Source organism: Macrobrachium rosenbergii, chromosome 11 (assembly GCF_040412425.1).
Source record: "Macrobrachium rosenbergii isolate ZJJX-2024 chromosome 11, ASM4041242v1, whole genome shotgun sequence".
Lineage (NCBI taxonomy): Eukaryota > Metazoa > Arthropoda > Malacostraca > Decapoda > Palaemonidae > Macrobrachium > Macrobrachium rosenbergii.
Genome location: NC_089751.1, coordinates 36,328,570 through 36,340,616, shown reverse-complemented (window position 1 = coordinate 36,340,616; position 12,047 = coordinate 36,328,570). Strand labels below are relative to the sequence as shown.

General features: G+C 38.5%; 1 protein-coding gene across 3 annotated transcripts in view; it reads right to left on the bottom strand.

Annotated features, from left to right (window-relative positions):
• The window catches only part of dachs (unconventional myosin-IXb-like dachs), a 409,496-nt gene that overhangs the window by 270,564 nt on the left and 126,885 nt on the right, over positions 1-12,047 (bottom strand). The window lies entirely within an intron of this gene.

Below are 12,047 nucleotides of genomic sequence, written 5' to 3'. Positions count from 1 at the left end.
CCAAACTCTCGAACTTTACTGGTAACACCAAAGGATCATCAAAAAGACTTGAAATTCATCTTGAAATTCGTCTTGAATTCATGTAATATACCACATTTTGCACTGCCCACTCACAGGTACTATCTCTAAGTCCGCATAAATAGTATTATATTTGACTAAGATAAATAGTATCAATAGCATAAACAGTAGAAAATGTATAAATAGCATAAATAGTATTATATTTGCACTGCCCACTCACAGGTACTATCTCTAGGTCCGCGTAAATAGTATTATATTTGACTAAGATAAATAGTATAACTAGCATAAATAGCAGAAAAAGAATAAATAGCATAAATAGTATAAATAGCATAAATAGTATTATATTTGCACTGCCCACTCTACGTCCGCATATATATATACTATTATATTTGACATGAATGTGTCCAATAAGTTGGGATTTATAGACATAAACGTGAAGAAAACACCAATAAAAATATTCAAGAGGGTAGCTGTGGCATTATAAAACAATAATTACATAATGATCAGATAAGAGAAATGTAGATGAACGCTGTTAGGCTTACAACGCTTCATACCACATTATGCTGAGGTTCTTGAGAGAAGAGGACTAGATACAACTATTGCAAAATAGGAAACCTTCAGTCTACCTTTCTTCAAAGAATGCCTGCCGGGGATCAAAGGGAAGGCACCGGTTTTTCACGTATTATATCAGATGTGCACTGAGTGGACTTTACAGACTAACTACAGGAAAGGAAGAAAGAACTATAGGACGATACTTCAGAAGGCTTTACAGAAGTAAATACAAGAAGAAGAATGATTAAGAGGATTTGCTGTAGACTATCGTAGGACAAGTTCTGCAGTTTCGCCCAACGAGACCATAAGCTTTTCTAATCTTTTTGACACCGAGTTCTTTAAGGGATCTGAATAGAATAGAATATATAATTTAGGCCAAAGGCCGAGCGCTGGGACCTATGAGGTCATTCAGCGCCGAAACGGAAATTGAGAGTAAGAGGGTTTGAAAGGTGTAACAGGAGGAAAACCTCGCAGTTGCACTACGAAACAACTGTTAAGAGTGGGTGGAAAGTAAGATGGAAGAATGAGAATATGAATGGAGGTACAGTAAAAAGGGGTTGCAGCTAGGGGCCGAAGGGACTCTGCAGAAAACCTTAAGTAACGCCTACAGTGCACCCCATAAGGCTCACTGACGGCACTATCCCCCTATGAAGTTTAAGGGATCTGATGCCCAAAATACAACAAGAAAACCTGGGTTAGCATGAGTGAGACTGACAGGGTTAGTTTACCTTAATCATCTAAGGCTGCCCTAGAAAAAAGAGCAGAGTAAATTTTAACACAATTAGGTAGAAAGGAAGTTAATGCTAGATCTGTGGAATTTAAATCAATATGCAGACATAAGTACGAGTACAGTACAAATTTCTCTTCAAATCAGCAGGTCATACAACTGCTATTCTGCTCCATCAGAGAGAGAGAGAGAGAGAGAGAGAGAGAGAGAGAGAGAGAGAGAGAGAGAGAGAGAGAGATGCTTTTCTCGCATCCCAAAATTACCAGTCAATCATCACTGGAACCCTGCAGTTTAAGCTAGTCACTACCGAACAGCACATCTGTGTTGAAAAAAATTCAGTCTCTGAGACGCGGTGCATATACAGCGCTGTATAAACCAACATTAATCAAAAACATCAGAAAAGATGCCGACTTATACATACAAAAAGAAAATCCGTGTGTGTGTATGTGTGAGAGAGAGAGAGAGAGAGAGAGAGAGAGAGAGAGAGAGAGAGAGAGAGACTTACTTTCTTTGTTTAAAAGATTTCAAAGATGCTGGAAGAGCACTTCCGAGTTCTTGGAAATAGTGGTTACTGGGATTGTTTTTAGAAAAGGGGGAAAGGGGGGGAGGGGCCACAACCTGAAAGGTTTATGTTGTGCTTAAGAAGGGTCGCCAACCATCCGCCGTAAAAACTAGACTGAGGAAACAGTAAAACGCTGAGACATGCTAATGATGGTGGTAGAAAACGCAGAGGGGGCGGGGGAAGGTGTGGGGGGGGACAGTTGGGGGAAGAGATGTCTACCTATCTCCCCTGAAGGCTTCTGGTTGAGTCTGGATATAAGATAAGGGAGGGGCTCCTCATACACAGAGCTCTAGGGGTGCGGGGTAGGGAGGGGCCTAACCTAACACTACCATCGCTCCCCAGTGATGCTAATTCTAGCCATAGTAACTTTCCTTACGTGCTGCTACCTTTATCAGATTCTAATCCCTATTATCATCTTCTGCAACACCCTTGCTAGTATCGCTATTACTTCTGCGAGTACATCTGGGCCACCGCTCGACACAATGCTGCTGCCTCGGCCATTCCGCTACTGGGGAGCCGATGGTTCGTGCTATGCCGATTAAGCCAGTGATACACTGAAGAATAAGCGTGCGTGCGCATGCGCATAGAGTTTGCTAGCTCTCAAGCTCGAGGAATTACTTTTTTGTTAACAGTTTTCTTAACTTTCCTGGCGTGCATTCGGCGTGCGGCTATTGTACTCACAACAGCACGTTTTGGACTGCGTTGATCATGCACCGACTGCCATCTTTGCAAATGGTGCGCTTTCAGAACTCATCTTGCCTCAGTATTTACTTCGACTTTAAGACTATGTACTCGTTGTCCCACTACGTGTGAAGACTATGCGCAACTTCTTCAATCAGATCACAGCGCAATTTGTCCTCTGCAGGCAGTGCTTTTACGATCCACTGGGCAAACAAACCCTTCGTCGTTTCCAAAGATATAATCTCCTCCTCTCCTTCTCTACCTCTTCCACTCACTTGTCCTGTCCCTCTCTCTCACAAATAACAACGACATCGACGAACACAGTGTGATTTTTCTTAGATAAAAAAAAAAAAAAGGTTCATCACTCTTCGGTTTTAAAAACATTTCCCTCCTCCCTCTCTTTGTCTCCCTCTTCTTTTCGTCACCGAAAAAAAAGCAAAGTACCGCAGTGATTTTCCTTGTGCAAGGTTTCAACTTGAATATATTGCATTAAAATAACACTGATACTTTAATGCTACGCTGAATTACATATAAAAAAAAAAAAAGCTGATTACGCTCGTTGAGTGACAGACTTGAGTTTCATCGCAAACTGAGGTATGTTTTTTGCTATAAATATTTTAATATACAAGATTGGTCTACAAATACTGAGACCGACGTCGCAAAAATCGTGGTTATCGATGCCGACAACACGAACCCAGTAACTTGTCGGGAAAATCTCTCCTGTAGACTGCCTGACGGCAGAGTGATTATAGCGTTTTCAAGGGAGGAATATTCAGCCAAAGCAACAGTTCGTTGGAAACAAGGAAAATTTTTCCAAAGTTCGAGAGCTAACAGTAAAAAGTGGATCCCAGTCACCGATATTTAAGCTTTTTAGGTTTTTTTTTCTAAGGGGACAGGTTTTCCCTTCATGTCAATTATAGAAATTCAGGCTTCTAGAACTCAAGAAGGCGACGACGTATTGATGTGCGGTTTGAATTTTTTAATAGAATTGTATACATGGGATTTTGAGCGACGCAATACGTTACCTTTTCGCATTTTAAGATGAGATGCCTGGAATTAGAGAGAGAGAGAGAGAGAGAGAGAGAGAGAGAGAGAGAGAGAGAGAGAGAGAGAGAGAGCGGCATCCACAGGTACATAGAGGCAAAACCTTGTTTATCTCTCCAAGAATACCCAAACAACGTTAGTATCAAATTCACGTAACATTTTTCTGCATAAGCCCCCTTCCCGACGAGACAATACGGAATTGCTGTAAGTTATTAAATAACAGTAATTCGAAAACGGTGCATAAGAAAGATTTGATAAGTATCTGATGAACGGTTTTACCCAGCCGGGCAAACTATTCCTGCTTTGTATCATGCTATGGCGGTAGTAACCATAGTTACATAATATATATATATATATATATATATATATATATATATATATATATATATATATGAATATATGTGTGTGTGAAGCTAGGCAACGTTAGGTCTGGTCAGTACTTAATTGGGTGACTACCAGGGTATGCCAGACATTATTAGCACAAAACCCCTTGAACAGAGGTGAAGCAGGGTTGAAGCTAGCGAAGCCATCCCAGTAATATTTGCTGAAAACTAGAAGGGTTGTACCTTCTGGTGCCAACCAAATGACCAACCGACCAACTACCCCCTCCATGGGAAAATGCTATGGTGGGTGAAAAAAAAAGTGCATTTTCAACCCCCCTCCCCTCATTTGAGAATATAACCACTTCAGTAACAAATAAAGAGAATGTGAAATCGAATATAAATTAAGAATTACAATACTTTTCTCTATACTTATTCGCTGTCGGTTCGCAAAAGAAGGGGGAAGTACAGAATCAAATAACGAGGCAAAGTCAACATAGAAACATGGAGAAGATATTTGTTCTTCGACCACACTGACAAATCGCAGAGAGAGAGAGAGAGAGAGAGAGAGAGAGAGAGAGAGAGAGAGAGAGATATGTCAAGGTGGAGAAAGTGTTGTTTGTGTGTGTGTGTGTGTGTGTGTGAGTGCGAGTTTATAAGTGTATCTGCATTCGGGTGAGCGAGGGCGCGCTCTCCCTGAGTTTTGCGTGCGTTCGTATGAACATCGATGACCAGACTTCTTTTATTCATTCAACTGAACCTTTCACTTTTAACCTAAAACTTTCTCTTCATAGACCCACTGGACGGGTGCTTAAAAAAAAAAAAAAAGAAAACCTTACTCCTACCCCTCACCCCCTCACCCGCTCCTTCCCGAGTCCCCTATCTGCATCCCTACTCCATATGCAGCCTGACTGAAGCGTGGCGTTTCACTGAACCTGTTTCGCGAAGCACTGAAAATATGGAATAGAATAGAGAATTCAGGCCAAATCATTCAGCGCTGAAAGGGAAACTGACAGCAAGAAGTACTGAAAGGTGTAACGGGAGGAAAACCTCGCAGCTGCATTAGGAGACAATTTTTAGAGAGGGTGGAAAGTGAAGATGAAAGGAAGAGAATATTAACGGAGGTGCAGTAAAAGAAATGAGACAGGTTACAGCTAGGGGCCGAGGGACGCTGCAATGACCTTCAAGTAATGCCTACAGTGCACCACGTGAGGTGCACTGACGGCATAAGCTCCCTACGGGGCACTGAAAATATAAGAAGTCTTCATCTTTTACATATGCGTTCTACGCACTACGCAATGAGCATTGGTCACCTAATACTTTACCATTAAGAAAGCCAAGGAGGTTGTCGGGAATATTATATTCGAGGTTTTATTAGCTGTTAAACAATTAATGGATCACTGCTGAACTTACAGTTGCCTGTGTTTTGTACACCGTATTACATGAGGAAACTGAGTCTTCGTCATGATATATATATATATATATATATATATATATATATATATATATATATATATATATATATATATATATATATATATATGTAATGTATATATATATATGTATATATGTATGTACTTATACATACATACACATATATAATATATGAATGAATTTTATCACATCACCGTGATTCATTTACGAGCATTGGCTACAAATGTCCTTTATTATCCAATTCCTCTACCTCGGAAATAATATATTTTCATATATGTTACACTAAGGGAACTTTTTTCTTGTTGATAATAAGTTCGTCGTCTCGTGGGCTCGAACCACGGAAGAACAAGAACTCAGGACTACGATGACGCCTTAAACTACACAGCCATCAAAGGAGTATAAGTTGATACCGACTCCCACCTACAAACACTGTCCAATTCAGGTATTTGTAATTAGAATCGATATCAACCCACCTCTACCAGGGTAGCCGTGTAGTGCGTTTGTCGCACGCAACCATATATGAATGAATTTTATCACATGACCATGATTCATATACAAGCATTAAGCTACAAATGTCCTTTAATATCCAATTCGCTCTACCTCGGAAATAATATGTTTTCATATATGTTCCCCTTGATGGCTGTGTGGTTTAAGGTGTCACTGTAGTCCTGAGTTCTTGTTCTTCCGTGGTTCGAGCCCACGAGACAACGAACTTATTATCAACTAAAAAAAAATTCCCCTTCGGGTTACATATATGAAATATATTATTTCCGAGGAAGAGCGAATTGGATATTAAAGGACATTTGTAGCTTAATGTTTGTATATGAATCACGGTGATGTGATAAAATTCATTCATAATATGGCTGCGTGCGACAAACGCATTGCACGGCTAACATGATAAGAGGTAGGTTGATATCGATTCTAATTACAAATACCTGAGTTCGACAGTGATTTGTAGGTGGGAGTCGGTATCAACTTATACCCCCCTTGATGGCTGTGTAGTTTAAGGCGTCATCGTAGTCCTGAGTTCTTGTTCTTCCGTGGTTCGAGCCCACGAGACGACGAACTTATCAACTAAAAAATAAAAAAAAAAAATTCCCCTTCGGATAACACATATGAGAATATATTATTTCCGAGGCAGAGCGAGTTGGATATTAAAGGACATTTGTAGCTTAACGCTTGTATATAATATATATACAAATACACATACATATATATATATATGTATATATATATATAATGTATATATTTACTTAAGTAAATTCGATTCTATGTTCTTGAATATCAATTCAAAATTTTGTATTAGCGTAACCTTTGATAGGATAATTTGTTTTAGAAAACATACAAGCAGAACAAACAGAATATTTAGCGTCAGTTGAAATTTTCAATTTGAATTAAGAGACCTACAAATACAAAAAAAAAAAAAAATCGAAAAGTACATCTAAAAATGTACCATCAACACCTAAAATAATAAGCACACAATACACATAAACACACCACAAAAGCATATTCATAAAATTGCAGGAGTCTGCCCACACACACACCAGTGACTGTGCGCTTTCACACTCAAAATACCAACAAATAACTTATTGGTAGGCACCGCAACATACTGTATGTCCATCAGTGTCTCAATTTTAGGAGTTTTACCCAAAACACCAGACATACATGGAAACTAAGCAAGGAACTTTCACTAGGAAAATGCCAGACTTAAAGTTGCGACGCAGATGATTACTAGGAAGAATGAGTTTCTCGTTCTCTCTCTCTCTCTCTCTCTCTCTCTCTCTCTCTCTCTCTCTCTCTCTCTCTCTCTCTCCTTTAGAGACCATACAAGGAAAGAGAATCAATAATTTTATTATGAAAGAAAGAAATCTTTTTTCCCTTGCTGGAATCGCAAACTATTCCACTTGGGGATACTGACTGATTTTTGTCTCACAATATAAAAATCTGCTTACATTAAAGCTTGTATCCCATGGGGCAAGGAGAACGCTGTGCTAAAATAGAAAACTTCGATTACATAAAGTTATGTATCCTACGGGGCACGGATACAGTTGGGTCCGATCTCTCAACTCTGGAATAAAGAAGCCGACAACTCTCACGCATGTAAATAAATCTCCTGGGAGGCTGGGAGGTTTCGGGGTGGGGGAAGGGTAGGGGAGAGGGGAGGGGAGGGGAGGGGAAGGGAGGTGAAGGGAGGGGAGGGGAGGGGAAGGGAGGGGAAGTGAAGGGAGGAGAGGGGAGGGGAGGGGAGGGGAGGGGAAGGGAGGGGAAGTGAAGGGAGGGGAGGCGGTGTTAAGAAGCTCAGAGTTTGTACTTTTCTCGCCTGGTTGTAAAACTACCGGATCTACTCTCACCACCTAAACTCTTTTTCTTTTTTTCATGTTTTCAGTGCTCCGGGTTAGCTGGCGGTCTCCTCTGCTTAGACAATATTGTTTCTCTATACTGACCACCTTTTCCCTCTGTCTATCAAAGTTAGTGCTACATGTTACTGCTCTCCTTCGATTTGATAACAGAGTTGCTTTGGAGAGATGATTATTTTTAATTACCTATGAACTAGTACTCCGAGTTTGTTTGTGACCTCTGCAGCTACGAATCAACATATAATAAAATAAAACTCTGTGATCCAAACAGAATTGTCCAACCAATCTGAGTTAAAAAATGCATTGAAAAAAACAAATGAAGCATAACGAGTCATGTCCTATAAATCGTATCCAGAGTGGGAAGAAAACAGATTAGTCAGTTATTAATGTGTATTTATTCTGTAAGTGCACAATACATATATCCCCTCTGTGAGTATGGGTGTGGGTGTGGGTGTGGGTGTGGGTTTGGGCGTGCTTGTGTGTACGACGTATGTATGTATGTGTATGTATATATATGTGTACATATACAGTATATACATACACACACACACACGAAGCGGGTCAGGATTTATACCTGCGTTTTAATTTTCTCTGTGATACACCGGTGTGAGTGTGGGTGTGTATGTATGCATGTATATATACATATATATATGTATATGTATATGCATATATACATGCATGCATACACATCCACACCCAAACCGGTGTATCACAGAGAAAAATAAAACACAGGGTATAAATCCAGGCCGGCTTCGTCTTTGGTTTTCTAACGCATATTCAGGAGGACGCATGACAATTTCTCAAAAAACGATAAGTGAAACAGGTCAGCATTCACACCCATGTTTCAATTTTCTTTGTGATACACTTGTATAGGACATGTACATGTAAATATATACATATATATATATATATATATATATATATATATATATATATATATATATATATATATATATATATATATATGTATGTATGTATGAGCTCCTTTTTATTTATAAAAATACAAATATATAAGTGTGTGCGTGTGTGTATAATGAAGGCAAGGAAGGCAGCAGGGTGTATGCAGAAGATTGGGAAGGGACTTGGAGCATCTATGGAAGACAGGATCACAATGTATGATAGAACTGTTGAGAAAACCCACCTTATGGAAGTGCAGGCCTATATGCTCAATGTGACTGAAAGAAAAAAGGTCAAAAGCCTAGAAAATTATATTAAAAGGCTGGTAATGGCGAAAGATGGACCAGTAATTTTTAAGATGGACACGAAAAGTGCATAACTCGGAAGTGTTTTGTGGGTGGAGGAAAAAGGAAGTTCCAGAAACCCCCTAGATAAACGGTCTTATAGAAGTACTGGAAAGGATGGCTCCTAATATTCAAGAAAAGGAAGAGTGCATGCAAGACAGACATGAAGGACACGTGCATAAGGGTTAATGTAATGCTAATGAGCCTCCAAAGGGGGACGTCATGGGAGTTAGATAAATAGGAGGTTTATGCACATTTAAGGTTAATGTGTGTATATATATACGAGTATACTATATATATACATACGTATATATACATATATATAAACTGTATATATATATGAACATACACACATATATGTATATATATATATATATATATATATATATATATATATATATATATATATATATATATATATATATATATATATATATATATACATACACACACACACTTTTAGGGAATGACACCAGGAGGTGCTAGCCTTTTCGTTCTCAACAAGTCTCTTCAACCTCATTTCGACCACCACAGTCGTTTAACTATTGAGTGCATAATTCGCTACATACATCGACAGAGAAACAATGAGCTTTTAACGTGGTGTGCCCACCCCTCTCCCCATATACATACGTTATACACACACTAATGCACACACACACACATTTATATATATATATATATATATATATATATATATATATATATATATATATATATATATATATATATAATATATAGATAGATAGATAGATAGATAGATAGATAGATAGATAGACAGATAGATAGATATGAAATATTAGGTGAGTGTGGGTTTTATGAAGATAATATTCCGTGCAACATTCCTTTAGACTTCGTTGTATGTATATTCTTACGTGAACTAAATGAACGAGTCTTATAACTGCAATTCACAAGCGAAATGGAAATAAGGTCTACCATTTTTAAGACAAATTAATTATGATCAAAGAATCGAAGTTAAGACACAACATTTACAGAATCTCAGCTAACGATCTACCAAAGGCAGAACTCATCTACTGGAGTTTTACTAAAGCTAGCGGGCGCAATGACTCCGAGGCGGCAGTCTCCCAACGACTGACAAAAGGAAGTCACATAAATATTACCTGAGGACGTTTCACTACAAAACCGGTAGTCCTGTCTCTGTTCAAGAGTGAGCTTAAGGACACCATAAAAGTTGGTAGCCGGCGTCCTCTAAGGATGTCTTGGTTATTTACCCTCCGTGTGTCGCCATGTCGAATAAAGATAGCAGCTATAAATAAGGGTATAAGTAGCTTCTGCAATTATGAGGTCTCTCAGAGTGGGGGGAGGGATAAACCCGAAGGCATAGCAACTCTGTGTTTTGTTTCTCTACACTACATAACTTAAAAATAATTATGTTTGTATGTGTGTGTGTGTGTGTGTGTGTGTGTGTGTGTGTGTGTGTGTGTGTGTGTGTGTGAGTGATTGTAATAACCACAATGACCCCTTAATCTCTCGATTTCTTCACACTTTTTGGCTGTGCTTGTCATTGAAGAGCCTGATATCCAAATGCAAGAATATAAAGTGATTCTGACATCCGTAGCAGAATCCGAACCCACATTCTAATTATAATAACAATAGTGGTAGTAATGGTGGCATTAGCAATGATTAAAGAAATAAGTTCAACTGTAATCATTAATACCCTTTCAATGACAAATCACCATAAATATAAAAAAAAATCTATCAAATTTACTGAATATCTTATTCCCAATATTTCAAAAACTATTGCTGTGAAACGTCTAATAAGGTCTCATCTGTCAACAGAAATAAATGAAACATGTACTGTATATGGGGATCTAAAACTTCTCAATCCATTTAAACATACCCACTAACATAACTTCATTTTAATTGTATACTAAGGTTTGCTGCTTCAAGAGAGAGAGAGAGAGAGAGAGAGAGAGAGAGAGAGAGAGAGAGAGAGAGAGAGAGAGAGAGAGAGAGAGAATACCTTGCGATGGTTGGTACCCTTAGGGTAAGGGATTTCCTAGTCGAGAGCCTCCCCAAAAATAGCTCAATAAGTTTCTTTTTCTCCTACTTTTTTGTAGTTTAAATGATGACTACATGAGCAGGGCGATAGCCATTGTACCAAAAATAAGTCAAGAAGGGCAACCGGTCTTCACATCTGCGCACTGGCCTATTACACTAAAGGGAGAACAAATCCTGCAAGGAAGCCCTTTTCTATCAGTAAAACTTATTTTATTAGACTCCCATATACTTTTCAAGTTCTATTTTATTTGAAATAGAAACTAAAAATCTACCAAAATGGCCTGGTTTAGTATAAATCCTGGTTTTGGGTGAAGCTCACAGAGTTGTTCAGAGTCCTCCTTAATAGAATTTTTTTTGTGAACTTCAATAATATTGATTACTAACTTCAAGGGGTATGGGGGAATTCCAGGGAATATTTGCTAAAACTTTTGGGAAATTCGATGTTTTAAGAAGTTCTCTAAGAAAGAGAATATAACATTGTTTACTAACTTCAAGGGGGTATGGGTGAATCCCATGGTTTCTATGCTAAAACTATTGGGAAATTCGATGTTTTAAGAAGTTCTCTACTAAAGAGAATATTTTCGTAAAGCCACAGAAAAATTATAGATTTAATCAATTCCTTAAGAATTCAGAACAGTAGAACCCACAAAAAAGTTTATGTATATGAAAGTACTTAGGCCTATGTGTGGGTAAGTACATATGCGCAATTTTTGGGCAGCAGTACTACAAGATCAACTGATGCTGCTGATATTGAACAGATCTTCCGCTTTCAATCTAGTCTCCACATTTTGCAAAGGGCTCCTTCTTCCGCAGGTCACAAACAGAGCAGTTGGGTCTTTTTTGTGACCCTGGCTGGTGGGCTATTATCAAAATGGCTCCCAAAGTAGGGAGGCACCGCGCAAAATACGCATGTCATTGTATCTCGTTTTTTAATTTTCCTCTTTATATATATGGACGCAGAAACATAACGCTGAGTTTCTCATCATGAATTAACGTATTATAATACCAGTTACAGACGATATACTGCATATTCGTAAAACTATCAATTAAATATGCTCATACAAGCACATGTCAACCGACGTCTAACAGAAA